This window comes from Mobula birostris, chromosome 2 (genome assembly GCF_030028105.1).
Source record: "Mobula birostris isolate sMobBir1 chromosome 2, sMobBir1.hap1, whole genome shotgun sequence".
Classification (NCBI taxonomy): Eukaryota; Metazoa; Chordata; class Chondrichthyes; order Myliobatiformes; family Myliobatidae; genus Mobula; species Mobula birostris.
Genome location: NC_092371.1, coordinates 132621539 through 132641285, shown reverse-complemented (window position 1 = coordinate 132641285; position 19747 = coordinate 132621539). Strand labels below are relative to the sequence as shown.

The 19747-nt window shown below is 42.5% G+C and overlaps 1 protein-coding gene across 1 annotated transcript in view; it reads right to left on the bottom strand.

The window, feature by feature from the left end:
* LOC140191284 (inactive tyrosine-protein kinase 7-like) overlaps positions 1–19747 on the bottom strand; it is a 211542-nt gene that overhangs the window by 53918 nt on the left and 137877 nt on the right. The window lies entirely within an intron of this gene.

Sequence of the window (19747 nt, the reverse complement as noted above, 5' to 3'; positions counted from 1 at the left end):
TCTATCATCAGCCAATTTATATACATCATCCATTGAACCAGATCACTGATAAAAATTACAAACAGTTGTGGTCAAAGTACCAATTCCTGCTTGTCACAGCCTCCCAATTCAAAAATGGAGAGTTTATTGCCATTGTCTTTTATTCAACTCATCACACTAATTCCAATTTAACAACCTTGGCTGGCACCTTATCAAGAGCCTTTTCAAAATCCAAATACAGTACCTCCACTACATCACCCTTTTTCTGCTTATTATAACCTCAAAAAGATAACACGTTTATCATACATCATATTCCTTTCAGGAATCCTTATTTATACTCATCCTCTCTATTTTGTAGGTACACTGTTATCACTCCCTGAATAATAGACAAAGCATTTTTCAAGCTGCTAGCAGGCTGACTGAGCTACAGTTTCATGGCTTCACTTTACTTCCACTCTTGAATTGTGGAGTTATATTTACTACCTTCCAATTTAGAATCCTGGGAATTTTGGAAAATGACAACTAGTCCATCTGTCATCTCCAAAGCTATCCCCTTTAAAGCCTCGGAATGCAGGCCATTTGGTCCTGGAGATGCATTAGCTTTCTGCTCCCCAACTTTATACTATAATTTAAACAAAGATCTGGCAATTTGTCTCAACTCATTATTCATAGCCATTCCTCACTATTTTAAGTAATTTTCATTGTCCTTTTTTTGAAAAGAAAAAGGCAGACACAAGTTACACATGTTATAAGTAAAGATTGAATAGGTTAGGGCTATTTCTTGGAATGTAGAATATTGGGGAGATCTCATAGAGGTGTACAAAGTTATGAGGTGTACAGATAGGGTAAAGGCAAGCAGGCTTTTTCCACCTGAGGTTTGGTGGGACCACCAAAGGTCATGGGTTAAAGGTGAAAGATGAAAAGTTTAAGGGGAACATGAAGGGAAACTCTTCCCTCAGAGGGTCGTAAGAGTGTGGAATGAGCTGCCAGCAGAAGTGATGCATGTGAGCTCGATTACAATGATCAAGAGAAGTTTGGAGAGGTACTTGGATGATAGGGGTATGGTGGTGCACATCAATGGGAGTACGCAGTTTAAATGAGTGCTGCTGATTAGATGGGATGAAGGAAATAGTTTAATTTCTTTATTCCCCAAAATAATTTCTCCTAATTTTGTATACAAGGGACTTACATTACATGTCCACAGAAGTCATCACAGCCTGCTTTAGAATCACTGCTAAATTACCCGTAGCATTTTCTGTTAGATTCTAAAATTGCCCCAAACAACAACATTATGGTTTGTCTCAATCCTGCTCACCTGACGTGAAACATCTAGAGGTCAAGTATCATCCATTTTATCTGCCAAGGGGGTTTTCCATTGTCATTCTGACATTCCACCACTGACCATTATCAGGCAAGCACTGGTGAAGCTGAGCACTGATCGGCAGGCAGCAGCCACGGAACAGCGCACCCTGATGCCGACCCTATCATCGTGGGGGATTTCAACCAAGCCAGCTGAAAGTCGTCTCTGAGCAAAGAACACCAGCCTGTGAAGGCAGAGGAGCCAACACACCTGACCACCGTAACATCACCATTAAGAACACTGACGTGTCATTCCAAGCATACCCTTTGGAAAGTCTGATCACCCAACTGTACCTGGTTTCCACCGCTGATGTTGCTGTCTTTAGTCTCTGACTGTACACTGGGATTACAAGGTTATGGTCGAGGGAGGTGGAGGAGTGCTTTGAGTCAGTGGTGCTTTACGTAATCTTTGAATTCCTCATAGGGAGACCAGATTCAGCAGAAGTTAGAAATAACATTTCCTCCTTGCTGACAGTCAACACTGGTGTACTTCAAGGATGTATGTTTAGCCCACTGCTCTACTCTCTCTATACCCATGACGGTGTGGCTAGGCACAGCTCAAATGACATCTATAAATTGTCACAGCTGTTGTCACAGCTCATGTAGGGAGAATTCCACATGGTGACAAGGAGGCATACAGGAGTGAGATAGATCAGCTGGTTGAGTGATTTCACAACAACAACCTTGCAGTCTACAACAGTAAGACCAAGGAATTGACTGTAGAATTCACAGAAGGGAGAGTTAAAAATCAGTTTTAATATCACTAGCATATGTCGTAAAATCTGTTGTTTGCAGCAACAGTGCATTGCAATACATAATAACAAAAAACCTATAAATTACAATAAATAAATTTATATATATGTATTGCGCATATATATATATATATATATATATATATATATACACATAAATAATGTGTGTGTGTAATATATAATATACAAAATTATATATGGAAAAAAATGAGGTAGTGTTCATGGGTTCATGGTCCATTCAGAAGTCAGACAACAAAGAGGAAGAAGCTGTTCCTGAAATGTTGAGTGTGTGTTGTCAGGCTCCTATAACTTCTCATTGTTACCATCAAGGAGAAGAGGGTATTGACCTGGGGAATGGAGGTCCTGAATGATGAATGCTGCTTTTGAGGCATCACCTTTTGAAGATGCCCTGGATGCTGGGGAAGCTAGTGCCAATAAGTTTACTGCTTTTTCCAATCATATTGATTCCACACAGACAAAGTGCAAGACTTTGCCCCCATACCACTCACAACAGAAACACTTTTTTGTCGAAGGAGCATGCACCAGTCCTCATTGAGGGATCAGCAGTGGAAAGAGTGAGCAGTTACAAGTTTCTAGGTGTCAACATCTCTGAAGATCTGGCCTAGGCCCAACATACTGATGCAATTACAAAGACAGCAATGATAGGATTTGAGGAGACTAGGTATGTCACCAAAGACTAGCAAATTTCTATGTGTACTGTGGAGAGCATTTTAATTGGCTGTATCATTGTCTGGTGTGTAACAGCCATTGCACAGGATCGGAAAAATTTCACAAAGTATGCCAGATATTAATCCTGACTCTGATAAAACCTTTCCTAGCTCTTCCTCTTTGATCTAAAACAATGTTTAACTTCTTTTGTTAGCCACTGGTGAACCATTCTTACAGTTGAATTTTGTTCTCAAGAAGTACAGATTGAGTCATAGTCATACAGCATGGAAACGGATCTGATGGCCAAATCACCCATGCTGACCAAGATGTCAACTAACTAATACTCACATTTGATCCATATTCCTCTAAACCTTTCTTATCCACATATTTTGTAGACACAAGTGTGCAGATAGTGGAATCTAGAGCAATGCACAATATGCTGGAGGAACAAGCAAGTCAGGAAACGGTTATGAAGGGAAATAGAGTGTCAACATTTTAGGTAAGACAATCTTTATACAGTGGCGAAAAAATGGTCACAATACTCAAGTATTGCCTCACAAATATCTTGTACAAGTGAAACACAAAATCATTATTTCCCTATTCAGTAATGAAGGCCAGCATGCCAAAAGCTTTCTTTTCTGTCTACTTGCGACACCAATTTTAGCAAACCATGTACTTCTACTCCAAGGTTCTTCAGGTTCACGACACTCCCCAAGGCCCTTCCATTCACTGTGGAAGTATTACCCTAATTTATCTTTCCAAAATGCAACCCCTTGTATGAACCAAACTAAATTCTGTTTGGTCATTCCTCAGCCCACTTATCAATGTGACACAGTGAACTACCCCAATAATTCTTGACAATCATGTCCACTGTCTACAATACCAGCTATTTTAGTGTAATCTGCAAATTTACCAACTAAAACTTGTACTTTCTCATCCAAATTATTGATATAAACAATGGGCCCAGCACTGATCCTTGAGGTACACTGTTAGTCACAGGCCTCTAGTCCAGAAAATCACATTCCTACCATCAAGCCAATTCTGTTTCCAATTGGCTGGCTCTTCCTGGATCGCATGCAATCTAGCCTTCCAGACCACCAACCCTAGCTGAAGACCATACAGACTATGTTTACCATCTTGCACTCATCAATCCTTTTGGCTACTTCTTCAGAGGACTCAATTAAATTCAGAGGAATGATTTCTCACACACAAAGACATACTCACTATCTTGATTCATCTCATCTTTCTAAATGCATATCCATCTTAACCACTCAATAACTTACCCATGTTAGGCATATCATTCCAAAGTTTTTTTTGCAGCCTTTCACAAATAAAGACAACATTAGCTACCCTTCAGTCTTCTTGCATCTCATTTGTCATTAATGATTATGCATACATCTCGGCCAGGACTTCTGGAATTTTTCCTCTAGCTTCCATGGTATACTTGGTTAGACCTGATCAGAAGCTTTATCAACCTTCATAAGTTTCAAGCCCTCCTCTTTTGTAAATTGTACAATCCTAAAGGCATCACCATTGACTTCCCCAAATTCCCAAATCGTCATATCTTTCTTCAGGGTAAAAATATTATTGAGGACCTTTTCCATCTCCTGCAGCTCCAACATAGATGTCTACTTTTAACTTAGGGGCCCGATTCACTCCTCAATGACTTTGTCCTTTAACAGCTTTAGAAAATATTGGAAGTACATAACCATATACAGTCCAAAGGACTTGCATTAAAGGACTTCCATTAACTCCACCTCCAGCCCTCTGGTTTCACATGTTAAGAACATAGGGAAGAAAAATAGGACTAGCCCAGTTTGTGACTAAAGCCTCCCAAATCACTACCCCAGGCCTGGATTCACTATATCCCTCCACTTCCTTGATCTTTCGAAAATGAATCTGCTTTCTCTTAAAATACTCCCAAAGAAATGGCCTCCACAACCTTCTGGGGTTCCCAAATTTCACCACCCTAGTACTTCTATTCCTACTGATTCTTCCCTGAATCTGGATTGGAACCTTGTCTTTCTGCTATCAACATTTTCTGTCTCTTTGGCACAGTTCTGTGCCACTATAATCTTTAAATAAAAAAATTAGCAACTAGACTACACTAGATTTAGCAAGTCAATTACCACTAATATGACTATTTAGCAATGATTTCTTAGAATTTGTTGGCATTCTCTCACCATTTTGGTGCTCGCATCCATTAAGTAGTTGGGTTTTTGATCACAAAATTGAAACTATTTAAACACTGAGCATACCTACATTGTATGTGTGCAATTATCCAAATATGCACAGAGCAAGTGGAGACAGTTTTTATTATTAGGATAGTGATTTTTCGAGCAAAGGCAGCATTTACTGTGCCCTCTAACTGCACCCACTCAGATACAGGGGCATGCTCAACTAGCTCAGACAGTAAAGAGTGAACCATATGACACTAACATGGTTGCACAAAACCCAGACTTTGTAAGGACAGGCAGTCAGGCAGACCATAGGAGCAGAATTAGGTCATTTAGCTTACTGAGTCTGCTCCACCATTCCATCATGACTGATTTATTGTCCCTCTCAATTCCATTCTTCTACACCGCAACCCCCGCCCCGATAACCTTGGCACCCTTGCTGTCAACCTCCACTTTAAATATACCCAATGAATTGTCCTTCATAGCACTAAATGACAATGAACGTCACAGATTCACTACACTCTGGTTAAGGAAATTCACCCCCATCTCTGTTTTAAAAGGTCCTTCTACTTGTCTGATCCTAGTCGTCGTGGCTATCCCTTGAGGTCGAGGATGATGGTCTTCGTTCTGAAGAAGTGGCCCACAGAGCGAAGACGCCTGTGCGTGTATTTTTTAATGTGTACTTGACATTGCACTCCAAGAAGCACACGATACTTCACAGATCAACCAACTGATTCCAATGGCATGGAAACCACGATGATTGGAGCTGATGGATTTGTTGCAGCCTTCATCTGCCTTCACAGCCGTTGAGTTCGAAGTAACTTCGTCCGCCTGTTCCACCGTTGAGGTCTTGGTTGGATTGTTCTTTGTCAGGGACCTCACCCTTGACCTTACCGCCATGGGTGACCCTACCAGGAGCATAGCTCCAAACGGCATTGCTCTCGGGATCACAGGGCCACACAAGCTTCTCCACCATGACAAGGAAACAATCCACAGAGAAGTCTGGTCCTAGACTCCTCCACTAAAGGAAACATCCTCTTCACATCAAGGCCTTTCCATATTTACTACCTTTCAATGAGACCCCTCTCATTCTTCTAAACCCCAGGGAGAATCCCAAGCTCATTTGCACCTCTGATTTCTGAATTTTCTTCCCATTCAGAAGAGTCTATGATTTTATTCCTTTTTCCAAAGTGCACAACCATGCACTTCCTGACACTACATTCCATTTGCCACTTCTTTGCCCCTTCTTTGCCCATTCTCCTAATCTGTCTTCTGCAGACTCCCTGCTTCCTTAACACTACCTGTGTTTTTTAAAAAAATCATCCACAAAGTCACCAATTCCATCATCCAAATCATTGACATATAACATAAAAAGTAGCCCCAACAATGACCCCTGCAAAACACCCTTAGTCACCGATAGCCAACCAGAAAAAGCCCCTTTATTCCTCACTTTGCCCCCTGCTGGTCAACCAACCTTCTGTCCATGATAATATCCTTGTAAGAGCCCTGTAATATCATGGGCTCTTACCTTGTTTGGTAGCCTCATGTATAGCACCGTGTCAAAAGCCTTCTGAAAATCCACCAACTCTCCTTTGTCCATCCTGCCTGTTATTTCCTCAAAAAATTCCAACAGGTCTGTTGGGCAAGATTTTCCCTCAAGGAAACCATGCTGACTTTGGCCTATTTTATCACGTGCCTCCAAGTACCCCCAAACCACATCTTTAATCCAACACCTTCCCCACAGGTTAACTAACAATTTCCTTTCTTCTGCCTCTTTCTCTTCTTAAAGAGTGGAGTGACATTTGCAATTTTTCAGTCCTCAGGAACCATTGCAGAATCTAGTGATTCTTGAACGATCATTACTAATGCCTCCTTAATGTCTGTAGCTTTCTCTTTCAGGACCCTGGGATGTAGTCCATCTGGCCCGAGTAACTACTTCTCCAATTTCCGGCGTACTGCTAGAGAAGACTGGCGCAAAACAAGGTGCACTGAGTTCATTCACCGTTTCTTTGTCCCACATAACTACCTCTCCAGCAACATTCTTTATATATCTGAAAACAAACTTTTGGTATCATGTTATTGGCTAGCTTACCTTCATATTTCATCTATTCTCTCCTTATTGCTTTTTTGTTTGTCTTCTATTGGTTTTAAGGACATCCTAATGCTTTGGCTTCCCACTATATTTTTGTGATATTGTTTGCCCCCTCATTTGCTTCTATATTGTCTTTGACTTCCCTTTTCAGCCATGATTGCCTCGTCCTCCGTTTAGAATACTATCCATCCTATCAGCTTGAACCAGTCTGGCCATTCTCCTCTGAAATCTCATTAACAAAGCATATTCTGCCACAGAACTGCCACCTTCTGTATGTTTTTTTTTGTTTCTCACACCATTCTGTAAACTCTAGAGACTGTTGTGCGTGAAAATCCGCTCCCTGGCCTTTAGCATTATCATGGAAAAGGATAGAATCAGAGAGGACAGGAAAATCTTTAATTGGGGAAGGGCAAATTATGAGGTTATAAGGCTAGAACTTGCGGAAGTGAATTGGGACAATGATTTTGCAGGAAAATGTACTAAGAACATGTGGTCGATGTTTAGGGATCTCTTGCAGGATGTTAGGGATAAATTTGTCCCGGTGAGGAAGATAAAGAATGGTAGAGTGAAGGAACCATGGGTGACAAGTGAGGTGGAAAATCTAGTCATGTGGAAGAAAGCAGCATACATGAGGTTTAGGAAGCAGGGATCAGATGGGTCTATTGAGGAATTTGGGTAGCAAGAAAGGAGCTTAAGAAGGGGCTGAGGAGAGCAAGAAGGGGGCATGAGAAGGCCTTGGCGAGTAGGATAAAGGAAAACCCCAAGGCATTCTTCAATTATGTAAAGAACAAAAGGATGACAGGAGTGAAGGTAGGACCGATTAGAGATAAAGGTAAGAAGGTGTGTCTGGAGACTCTGGAAGTGAACAAGGTCCTCAGTGAATACTTCTCTTCAGTATCCACCAATGAGAGGGAACTTGATGACGGTAAGGACAATATGAGTGAGGTTGATGTTCTGGAGCATGTTGATATTAAGGGAGAGGAGGTGTTGGAGTTGTTAAAATACATTAGGATGGATAAGTCCCCGGATCCTGACGGAATATTTCCCAGGCTGCTCCACGAGACGAGGGAAGAGATTGCTGAGCCTCTGGCTAGGATCTTTATGTCCTCGTTGTCCACGGGAATGGTACCGGAGGATTGGAGGGAGGCGAATGTTGTCCCCTTGTTCAAAAAAGGCAGTAGAGATAGTCCGGGTAATTATAGAACAGTGAGCCTTACATCTGTGGTGGGAAAGCTGTTGGAAAAGATTCTTATAGATAGGATCTCTGGGCATTTAGAGAATCATGGTTTGATCAGGGACAGTCAGCATGGCTTTGAGAAGGGCAGATTGTGTCTAACAAGCCTGATAGAGTTCTTTGAGGAGGTGACCAGGCATATAGATGAGGGTAGAGCAGTGGATGTGACCTACATGATCTAAGGCATTTGATAAGGTTCCACATGGTAGGCTTATTCAGAAAGTCAGAAGGCATGGGATCCAGGGTAGTTTAGCCAGATGGATTCAGAATTGGCTTGCTTGCAGAAAGCAGAGGGTCATGGTGGAGGGAACACATTCAGATTGGAGGGTTGTGACTAGTGGTGTCCCACAAGGATCAGTTCTGGGACCTCTACTTTTCATGATTTTTATTAACGACCTGGATGTGGGGGTAGAAGGGTGGGTTGGCAAGTTTGCAGACGACACAAAGGTTGGTGGTGTTGTGGATAGTGCAGAGGATTGTCAAAGATTGCAGAGAGACATTGATAGGATGCAGAAGTGGGCTGAGAAGTGGCAGATGGAGTTCAACCCAGAGAAGTGTGAGCACACCTTGGAAGGACAAACTCCAAGGCAGAGTACAAAGTAAATGGCAGGATACTTGGTAGTGTGGAGGAGCAGAGGGATCTGGAGGTACATATCCACAGATCCCTGAAAGTTGCCTCACAGTTAGATAGGGTAGTTAAGAAAGCTTATGGGGTGTTACCTTTCATAAGTCGAGGGATAGAGTTTAAGAATTGCGAGGTAATGATGCAGCTCTATAAAACTCTGGTTAGGCCACACCTGAAGTACTGGTCGCCTCACTATAGGAAGGATGTGGAAGCATTGGAAAGGGTACAGAGGAGACTTACCAGGATGCTGCCTGGTTTAGAGAGTATGCATTATGATCAGAGATTAAGGGAGCTAGGGCTTTACTCTTTGGAGAGGAGGAGGATGAGAGGAGACACGATAGAGGTGTACAAGATAATAAGAGGAATAGATAAGAGTGGATAGCCAGCGCCTCTTCCCCAGGGCACCACTGCTCAATACAAGGGGACATGGCTCTAAGGTAAGGGGTGGGAAGTTCAAGGGGGATATTAGAGGAAGGTTTTTTACTCAGAGAGTGGTTGGTGCATGGAATGCACTGCCTGAGTCAGTGGTGGAGGCAGATACACTAGTGAAATTTAAGAGACTACTAGACAGGTATATGGAGGAACTTAAGGTGGGGGTTATATGGGAGGTAGGGTTTAAGGGTCGGTGCAACATTGTGGGCCGAAGGGCCTGTACTGTGCTGTACTGTTCTATGTTCTAAAATCCCAGGAGATCAGCAGTTTCTAATATTGTTCCACCCTGTTTGGCACCAACGACCATTCTACCAAAGTCACAGACCACATTTCTTCCCCACTCTGATGTTTGGTCAGAACAGCTGAACTTCTTAATCACGTCTGCATGCTTTCATGCATTGAGTTGCTGCCACATGATTGGTTGATCAGATATTTGCACTAATGAGCAGTTGGACAGATATACCTAATAAAGTGGTTACTGAGTATATGTGAAAATAGTAAACCAATTATCAATTAAATACTGGTTGCTCAAGTAACAACTTACATTATAAATACAGTCATACAGTGATTCAAGATGTGCAGAATTTCAAAGATGCTGATTACAACACAAAAATCGAGTAATATAGAAGACTAATGTTTTCTAGCTGCATACCTTATCTACCTTGGTGGACTAAAGTTAACACAGGATATCAATGCCAAGAGCACAAAGCTGGATGCACTCAAGGAACAAGTATACAGTCCACTCATAACAAGCCTGAAGGTGGTCCTCTCAGTTCAATTACTAGCCAAAGATTGTACAAACTCTCTGGTACTAGTAGGAGAAAAACACATCCAAAGGAAAACCCAAACAATTAGAGGGCTGGTGCCGACAATAATATTTATAATATTAAGAGTTCCAGTCAGTGGCAGTATATACTACAAAGTTAAAATACTACTCTTAACCATTGATCCCGATGCCAAGTGAATGAGAAGTCACTGAGGACAGAATCTGGAATTTTGTGATGTGGTGGAAACAAGAGACCAGTTTAGAAAAGAAAGATATTTAGAAATTAAAGCACAGAAACAGGCTTTAGCCCAAATAGTCTTCGTCAAAATCACATCCCATCAAGTTCCATGTTGTCATTCTTTGGAGTAAAGAATTTCTTCCTAAAGCCCTCAAGGGATTTATTACAGATGACCTGATATTTATAGCCCAAGTTTTGGAGCTCCTTGACAATCTGTCCCTGACCCAAATTCATTCATATACAAGAAATCCCTTGAGGGCTTCAGGAAGTTCTTTACTCCAAAGAATGACAATACGGAACTTGATGGGATGTGAATTTGACTAAGACTATTTGGGCTAAAGCCCGCTTCTGTGCTTTAATTTCTAAATAGCTTTTTAAAAAACTATTATATATAAATATAAAAACACACATATACGTTTTTTTTTAATAAGCAGTGTAAAAACAGGAATAAAACAAAATAGTGAGGTAATGTTCATGGGTTTAATGACCATTTAGGAATCGATTGGCAGAAGGGAAGAAGCTGTTCTTGAATTGTTGAGTGCGTGCCTTCAGGCTTCTGTACTTCTTTCTTGATGACAACAGTAAGAGGGCAACTGGGTGGTGGGTGATGACAGAATCGCCAGAGTGCTCCAACACCTGAATGCCTGGATGGTATTACAGTGGCAACCTCCCAATGAATTCTCGGCATTTGCTCTTCTTTGTCTTAGAAAGACCAGCATTTTAATAGAGACACTAGCCACTGCAGATGCTGGAGTCTGAAGTAAAAAAAAACTACTGGAAGAACTCAGGTGAAGCAGCATCTGTGGAGGCAAGGGACTTCTGATGTTGCAGTTAAGACACACTCAAGATTTTCCCAAGGAAACTTAGTACCAGCCATTCACAACCTTGTCAACTTGCAGTTGAACTATCCATGTAGATCAACACCCCCTTCCTATTTGCCTTGTAGTCCTACATATTATTCTCATTTCCCCCGTTTTGCCATTAACCTTCACAATGGGGTAGTTCTGAGTAGGCGTTAATCATTACAGCAAAGGAGACCTGACGGATGAGTGTATGTGTTTGAGCACATATTGCTTTCCCAAACTAGAAACTCTGGATGAACCAAGAGATTTGTAGTCTGTTGAGGGCTAGATCCATGGCATTCAGCACCAATGATACATTATCCTACAAGTAGTTCAGTTATGACTCATGGAAGGCCACCTTGAGAGCCAAAAGGAAATTCCATGTGAAATTAGAGATACAGTTGGATACATGGACAGCTGGACAGGGATTGCATGCCATTACTGAAACCTAGCATCATGAAAGGCAACGCTGCTTCACCTCTTGATGAGCTCAAGATCTTTTATGCACACTTTGAAAGGGAGTACAACACTACACCCACGTGACTTTATGATTTCTGTCTCAGAGGCTGATGTCAGAACATCCTTCCAGAGGATGAACCCTCACAGGTTTCAACATCTCCAAGGATCTGGTCCTGGACCCAACACATTGATGCAATTAACAAGTAGGCATACCAGCAGCTCTATTTCATTCAGGGTTTGAGAAATTTGATGTCAAAGACTGTCACAAATTTCTATAGGTGGAAATATGTTGGGACCTGTGTTGGGATAAGCTCTTTTTATGTTATATGTCAATGATTCAGATGATGGAATTGATGGCTCTGTTGCAAAGTTTGCAAACGATGTTGTTGTGTACGTGGCCTGGTTACACAACAATGCTATTAATAAAAACGCTGGAGACGGGAGCTACGTTTCACGCTTCTTTACTGGCAGAACCCAAACTCAACACACATGTACAGATCAATACACACATAAAGTAGTCCCTTATTATACTGTAGGCTATACAGTACTGATATGAAGATAGGTGGAGGGCAAGGTAGTTGAGGAAGTAGAGAAGCTAAGGAAGGACTTAGGCAGATTAGGAGAATAGGCAAAGTAACAGCAGATGGAATACAGTGTCAGGAAGTGTATGGTCATGCACTTTGGTAGAATTAAAGAGTTGACTATTTTCTAAATGGAGAGAAAATACAAAAAACTGAAGTGCAAAGGGACTTGGGAGACCTTGCACAGGACTCCCTAAAGGTTAATTTGCAGGTTGAGTCTGTGGTGTGGAAGGCAAATGCAATATTAGCATTCATTTCAAGAGGACTAGAATATAAAAACAAGGATGTAATGTTTAGACTTTATAAAGGACTGGTGAGGCCTCACTTGGAGTACTGAGAGCAGTTTTCAGCCCCTTATCTTAGAAAGGATGTGCTGAAATTAGAAAGGGCTCAAAGGAGGTTCACAAAAATGATTCCAGAATTGAATGCCTTGTCATACGAAGAGCATTTGATGGCTCTGGGCCTGTATTTGCTGGAATTCAGAAGAATGAGGGGATGACCTAATTGAAGCTATTGAATGGTGAAAGGCCTTGATAGAGTGGATGTGGAAAGGATGTTTCCTGTGGAGGGAGATGCCAAGACCAGTGAACACAGCTTCAGAGTAGAAGGGCATCCTTTTAGAATGGAGATGAGGAAGCATTCCTTTAGCTACAGAGTGGTGAATCTGTAAAATTCTTTGCCACAGGCAGCTTTGGAGGCCAAGTCTTTACGTATATCTAAGGCAGAGATTGACAGGTTCTTGATTGGTCAGGGCACGAAGGGATATCAGAAGAAGGTAGGAGATTGGAGCCAAGAGAAAAATCGGATCAGCCATGATGAAATGGCGGAGCAGACTCGATGGGCCTAATTCTGCTCCTATACCTTATGGAGACCATGCTCACTGGTTGCATCACTGCCTGGGATGGAGGTCCAATGCACATGATCGCAAGAGGCTGCAGAGGATTGTGGATTCAGACAGTTCCATCATTGGCCTAGATTAGAGAGCATGGCTTATGAGGATAGGCTGAGCGAGCTAGGGCCTTTTCTCTGGAGAGGAGAGGAAGATAAAGGTGGACATAATAATAGAAGGAATAGATGCAGTGAATAGCCAGAGATTACCCCAGCCCCACCCCCACCCCGAGAGGAAATGGCTGATACCAGGGGGCATAACATTAAGGTGATTGTAGAAAAGCACAGGGAGATGTCAGACTGCTTTTTTAAAACAAAGTGAGGGTGTGGACTGCCTTGCCAGAGGTGGTGGTGGAGACAGATACATTAAGGGCATTTAAAGAAACTTGTATAAGCACAAGGATAATAGAACAATGAAGGTCCATGCAGGAGGGAAGGGTTAGATTGACCCTAGAGTTGGTTAAAAAGTTGGTACAACATTAAGGACGAAGGGCCAGAGCTGTGCTGTAATGTTTTATGTTCCAGAAAATGCAAGCCTGCTTGCCCGAATCTCTCTTCATATCCCAGTCCTGCAATCCCAGGTTTCAGTTTAGTTCCCTCCACAGAATGAGCATTCTTACTCAGACGAGCAGACCAAAGCGCACACCACTGATGCAATCTCACTAAGCCCCTGGACAACTACATCAAGCTTTGCCTGTTCCCACACCCAAAGCCCTTTCCATGAAGGCCAGCATACCATTTGTCTTAACTGCCTGCTGCACCCCCACACTCCCTTCATTGACTGGTGCACCAAGAATCACACGTCTCCTTGCACTGCTTCTCAGGATTCGAATTTCTCATCACTCAGATAATAAAGTTCTCCAAAGTGGATAACTTTGTCAAGAACCAATATACTGCATCCTTCAAGCATTTTTCCACATAAACATAACCAAATCCTTCAGGAAACTCTAAATCCTCATCTGAGCTCATTTTCCCAACCAGCTTTGTACTGTTTAGAAACTTGGAGATATTATACTTAATTCCCTCATTAAAACATTATATATGGACAATAAATGGGTCTTAACACTGATCTCAGTGATACCCACACAGAAGGATTAAATCCCTGTCCATATTCCAAAAGTAAATCAAATATAGCTAATAATGGCATGTGGTTGAACACTGAAAAGAGAAAGATACATGACTTCAGAAAGCAGAGGGGTTAATTGGAATTGCTCTAACAGCCTCCCATGTATGGGAAGAAATTCTACAGTGGACAGTGAAATTCACATATATATTCAACATCCTGTTGAAGTACAAAGTGTAGCAATCTTTTTGTGGTCACTGCTTTTTGTTTCTTTCCTTTCACTGAGATCAAAGCAGCAGGGTTTCCTGTGGGTCTTTTTTCATCTCTATTAGCAAGGCTGTGGTAAGACAAAAATCTTCAACAACATCTCTTGAAAGACACAGCCTCAAAGAACCAAACCTGAAAGGTTTATGAGGTGTGAACTTCTTTAAACTAAGGTGAATAACTGACCAAAGGCATCATTTTCAGTGCCTCTTTAAGAAATGCACCAGACATTTCCTAGAAATGTAAAAACAAGTTTACGCTTAATCAACACATTTTTAGGGCAATGAGAATGCTTCAAATTTCACATTGATTTATAGTATAAAAGCCTAGAGGTATTCATTTCAAACTGAGGATTCTGGATCTGTAAACTCTAGGGTGGCTGATGGTATCAAGGCAGGACTTGTCCGTAAGTTGGACAGGAAGTAATTGTTGGGGTGGCAGGTAAAGATGAAGATAAACTTCTTAAAATCATATGTGCTGGGCTTTAGCAAACATCGAAGTTCAAAGTAAATTTATTATCAAAGAACATATGTCAGCATATAAAACCCTCAGATTAATTTTCTTGTGGGCATACTATATAAATCCTTAATACAACAATAACCATAATAGAATCAATGAAATTTGCACCAACTTGGACGCTCAACCAATGTGCAAAAGGCAACAAACTGCAAATACAAAAAGGAGCAAATAATACTGTGTTCGGTTCTGGTCACCTCACTACAGGAAGGACGTGGACACTATAGAGAGAGTGCAGAGGAAATTTACAAGGATGTTGCCTGGATTGGAGGGCATGCCTTATGAGAATGGGTTGAGTGAACTTGGCCTTTTCTCCTTGGAGCGACGCAAGATGAGAAGTGACCTGATAGAGGTGTATAAGATGAGTGGCACTGATCGTGTGGATAGACAGACACTTTTTTCCAGGGCTGTGGGAGCTCTTGAAATGGCTAACACAAGGGGGCATAGCTTTAAGGTGCTTGGAAATAGGTACAAGTGGGACGTCAGAGGCCAGTTTTCACACAAGAGTGGTGGGTGCATGGAATGCACTGCCAACGACGGTGGTAGAGGCAGATACAGTGGGGTCTTTTAAGAGACTCAGATAGGTACTTAGAGCTTGGAAAAATAGAGGGCTATGCAGTAGGGGAATTCTTGGCAGCTTCTAGAGTAAGTTACATGGTTGGCACAACATTGTGGGCCGAAGGGCCTGTAATGTGTTGTACATTTTCTATGTTTCTGATATATAATCATACTATAGGATGGAGATCATGAGATGCCAATCCGAAATGACTGGGAATCCAATTGCATGAGGTACGAGCCCAAGGTATTGAAGCTTATTGATTAATTTTGAGGGAACAATGGTACTGAATGCTGAGCTGTAGTCAATAAAGTGCATCCTGGTGTGTGCATCTTTGCTGTTCAGATGTTCCAGGGTCAAGTGAAGAGCCAATGAGATGGCATCTACTGTGGTCCTGTTGCTCTAGGTCTGCACCAATTTGCCTACCAAATCACTTCTCAGGCAGGAGTTGGTATACTTCATCACCAACCTCTCAAAACATTTCATCACTGTGGATGTAAGTGTTACTGGACAATAGTCATTGAGGTACATTATCACATTTTTCTTTGGCACCGGTATAATCGAACCCTGCTTGAAGTAGGTGGGTACCTCAGACAGTCGAAGCGAGAGGTTAAAGATCTCGGTGAACACTCCAGCCAGTTGATCAACACAGATTTTTTAGTACTTGGCCAAGTACCCAACCAGACTAGATGCATACCATGGGTTCACCCTCCTGAAGGCTGTTGGCATGTTGGCTTCAGACTGAAATCACAGGATCATTGGGAGCTCTTGAAGATTCTTCCATGTTTGACAGTCAAAGCAAGCACAGAAGGCATTGAGCTCATCTGGAAGCGAAGCCCTGTTATCACCTATGTTGCTTGGTTTAATTTTATAGGTGGTGATAGTATTCAAGCCCTACCACAACTGTTGAGCGTCCTTTATTGATTCAAGTTTAGTCCAGAATTGCCACTTAACCTGTGATATGGCTATTCAGAGATTGTACCTGAATCTCTAGTAACTTTCTTGGTCACCAGACCAGAATGTCTCTGATTTGGCCCTCAGCAGGTTACAGATTTCATGGTTCATCCAGCACTTCTGTTTGGGGAATACACTGAATGATTTTGTGGGGACACACTCATCTACAACTGTTTTAATAAAGTATGTGATAGCCATGCTGTCTTCATTCAGATCCACAGACAAGTCCTTGAACACAGCCCAGGCAACCAATTCAAAGCATTCCCATAGTCACTCTTTGTCTCATGCGGCCGCCTCTTTGTTGTGCTAATCTCTAGAGCTACAGTCGGCCCTCCTTATCCACGGATCTCAGAGGGATTGGTTCCGAGACCCCTCACGGATACCAAAAAACACAGATGCTCAAGTCCCTTATTCAACCTGTCTAAATGCGGTGGACCTCAGGACCCAGCGGAACCCCGGACCTTATTTAACTGGTCTCAATGCAGTGGACATTAGCACCCGGCGGTGGAACTCTGAATCCGCAGTGTTTTTGTTCACGAAAATAATCACGATCGCGATTTAAAATAAAGTAGAAATAATAAAGCTATTGAAAAGAGGTGAAACACCATCGGTCATTAGAAAACCGTTAGGCTACAGTTGGTCAACGATCAGAACAATTTTAAAGGATAAAGTGAGAAAAGCCCTGCCCCGATTAAAGCTACAATTATTTTTTAAGCAATGCAGTGGTTTAATTATTGGGTTTTGGGTTTTTGATTCTTCACATCAACCCGGCCAGGATGGAGAGCGCTCGGGAGCAGTCTGTCACTGGATCGAATTCAGGAATTTCCATTCCTGAGCCTGGCGCTGAAACATACATTTCTTAAGTGTTTTATATGCATAGAAAGGTAAAATATATACTATATACTAAGACAAATGTTTGACTAACTGACGCTAAATAATACCGGATGTACCTGTTCCAACTTACTTAGTAAGATAACTTCCGTTTTTTTTCGATCCTGTTCCACGATAACCTATGCACATCCTCCCGTATACTTTAAATCATCTCTAGGTTACTTATAATAACTAATACAGAGTAAATGCTATGTAAAATAGTTGTTATACTGCATTATTTAGGGAATAATAACAAGAAAAAAAGTCTGTACATGTTCGAACAACAAGTGCTGGAAGGGCACTTCCGGGTTTTCTCGATTCTATCTGCCACAGGGATTCACCTCAGTCATACTGACAGCAGTCTGCATTCCCCCCCAAGCGGACGTGGAGTGTGCTCTGAATATACTCTATGCCAACATCAGTGAACTTGAGACCAGGTATCCGGAGGCTTTGCTCATTACAGCCAGGGACTTTAACGAGGCCAACCTCAGAAAGGCACTGCCAAAGTTATACCAACATGTCTCCTGCCCCACTAGAGGCCCGAATATACCTGACCACTGCTACACAGCAGTCAAGGATGCCTACCGTTCCATCCCATGACCTCACTTTGGAAAATCCGACCATCATGCTGTACTTCTCCTCCCAGCTTACAAACAGAAACTGAAGTGGCAGGTCACGGTGTCAGAAGTAGTGTCGCGTTGGACGAAGGAAACGGATGAGATCCTCCATGACTGCTTTGAATCGGTGCACTGGTTGGTATTCAAGGACTCGGCAGCTAACCTCGATGAGTATGCCTCAGCTGTCACGGACTTTATCTGGAAATGCAAGGAGAACTGTGCGTCTCGCAAGACGATTCGGGTATTCCCCAACCGGAAACCTTGGATGAATTATGAGGTCAAGTCCCTTTTGAAGGCTAGAGCTGCGGCTTTTAGGTCCGGGGATACCAGTCACTACACGGAATCCAGGCGTGAACTCCAGAAAGCCATTAAGGGTGCCAAGAGGCAATATTGAGTCAAGTTGGAAGCCCAGGCTAACCAGAGGGATGCCAGTAGACTATGGCAGGGTCTAAATGAGATCACTGGACGCAAAGAAAAGGCTGGGAATATCAATAACTGTGGCATTTCTCTTCCTGACAAACTTAACGTATTCTATGCAAGGTTCGAACAGAAGGGGAGCATCCCGCTCCCTCTGGATGAACCAGACCTGGTGGCATCGAGATTCATCATCATCGAGGAGGACTTTAGAAGGGTCTTCCTGAAGATAAATCCAAGGAAGGTGACGGGCCCAGATGGCGTCCCGGGATGGGTTCTCCGGGCCTGTGCAAGCGAGCTAGCTGGAGTGTTTGCTGGTATCTTCAACTGCTCCTTGCATCAGTCTAAGATCCCCTCGTGTTTTAAGAAGGCAACAATAATCCCAGTGCCGAAGAAGAGCAAAGTGGCATACCTGAATGACTATCGACCTGTGGCTCTGACATCAATTGCTATGAAGTGCTTCGAGCAATTGGTTATGACACACATCAACCACAGCCTACCGGTCAACCTCGACACTTTGCAATTCGCCTACTGGAGCAACAGATCAACAGCAGATGCCATCTCTCTGGCCCTACATTCCTCCTTAGAACACCTGGAGAATAAAGATGCATACGTAAGGCTCCTTTTCATTGACTACAGCTCTGCCTTTAATACCATCATTCCAAATAAATTGATTCCTAAGCTCTGGAACCTGGGCCTTAGCACTCAGATCTGCAGCTGGATCTCCAACTTCCTCACAGACAGGACCCAGGCTGTAAAAATAGGGAACAAGCTCTCCTCTACAATCACTGAGCACCGGTGCCCCACAAGGCTGTGTACTCAGCCCCCTGCTGTACTCACTGTACACCCATGATTGTGTAGCTAAGTTTCCATTGAACTCAATATACAAGTTTGCTGATGACACAATTGTAGGCCGAATCTTGGGTAATGATGAGTTTGAGTAAAGACAGGAAATTAAGAACCTGGTGGCATGGTGCAAAGACAATAACCTATCCCTCAACGTCAGCAAGATGAAGGAATTGGTTGTTGACTTCAGAAGGAGTAGCGGACTGCACGACCCAACTTACATCAGTGGTGTACAAGTGGAACAGTTCAAAAGCTTTAAGTTCCTCAGGGTCAATATCACAAATGACCTGACTTGGTCCAACCAAGCAGAGTCCACTGCCAAGGCGGCCCACCAGCATCTTTACTTCCTGAGAAAACTAAAAAAATTTGGCCTGTCCCCTAAAACCCTCACTAATTTTTATAGATGCACTGTAGAAAGCATTCTTCTAGAGTGCATCATAACCTGGTATGTAATTTGTCCTGTCCAAGACCAGAAGAAGCTGCAGAAGATCGTGAACATGGCACAGCACATCACACAAACCAATCTTCTGTCCTTGGACTCACTTTGCACCACA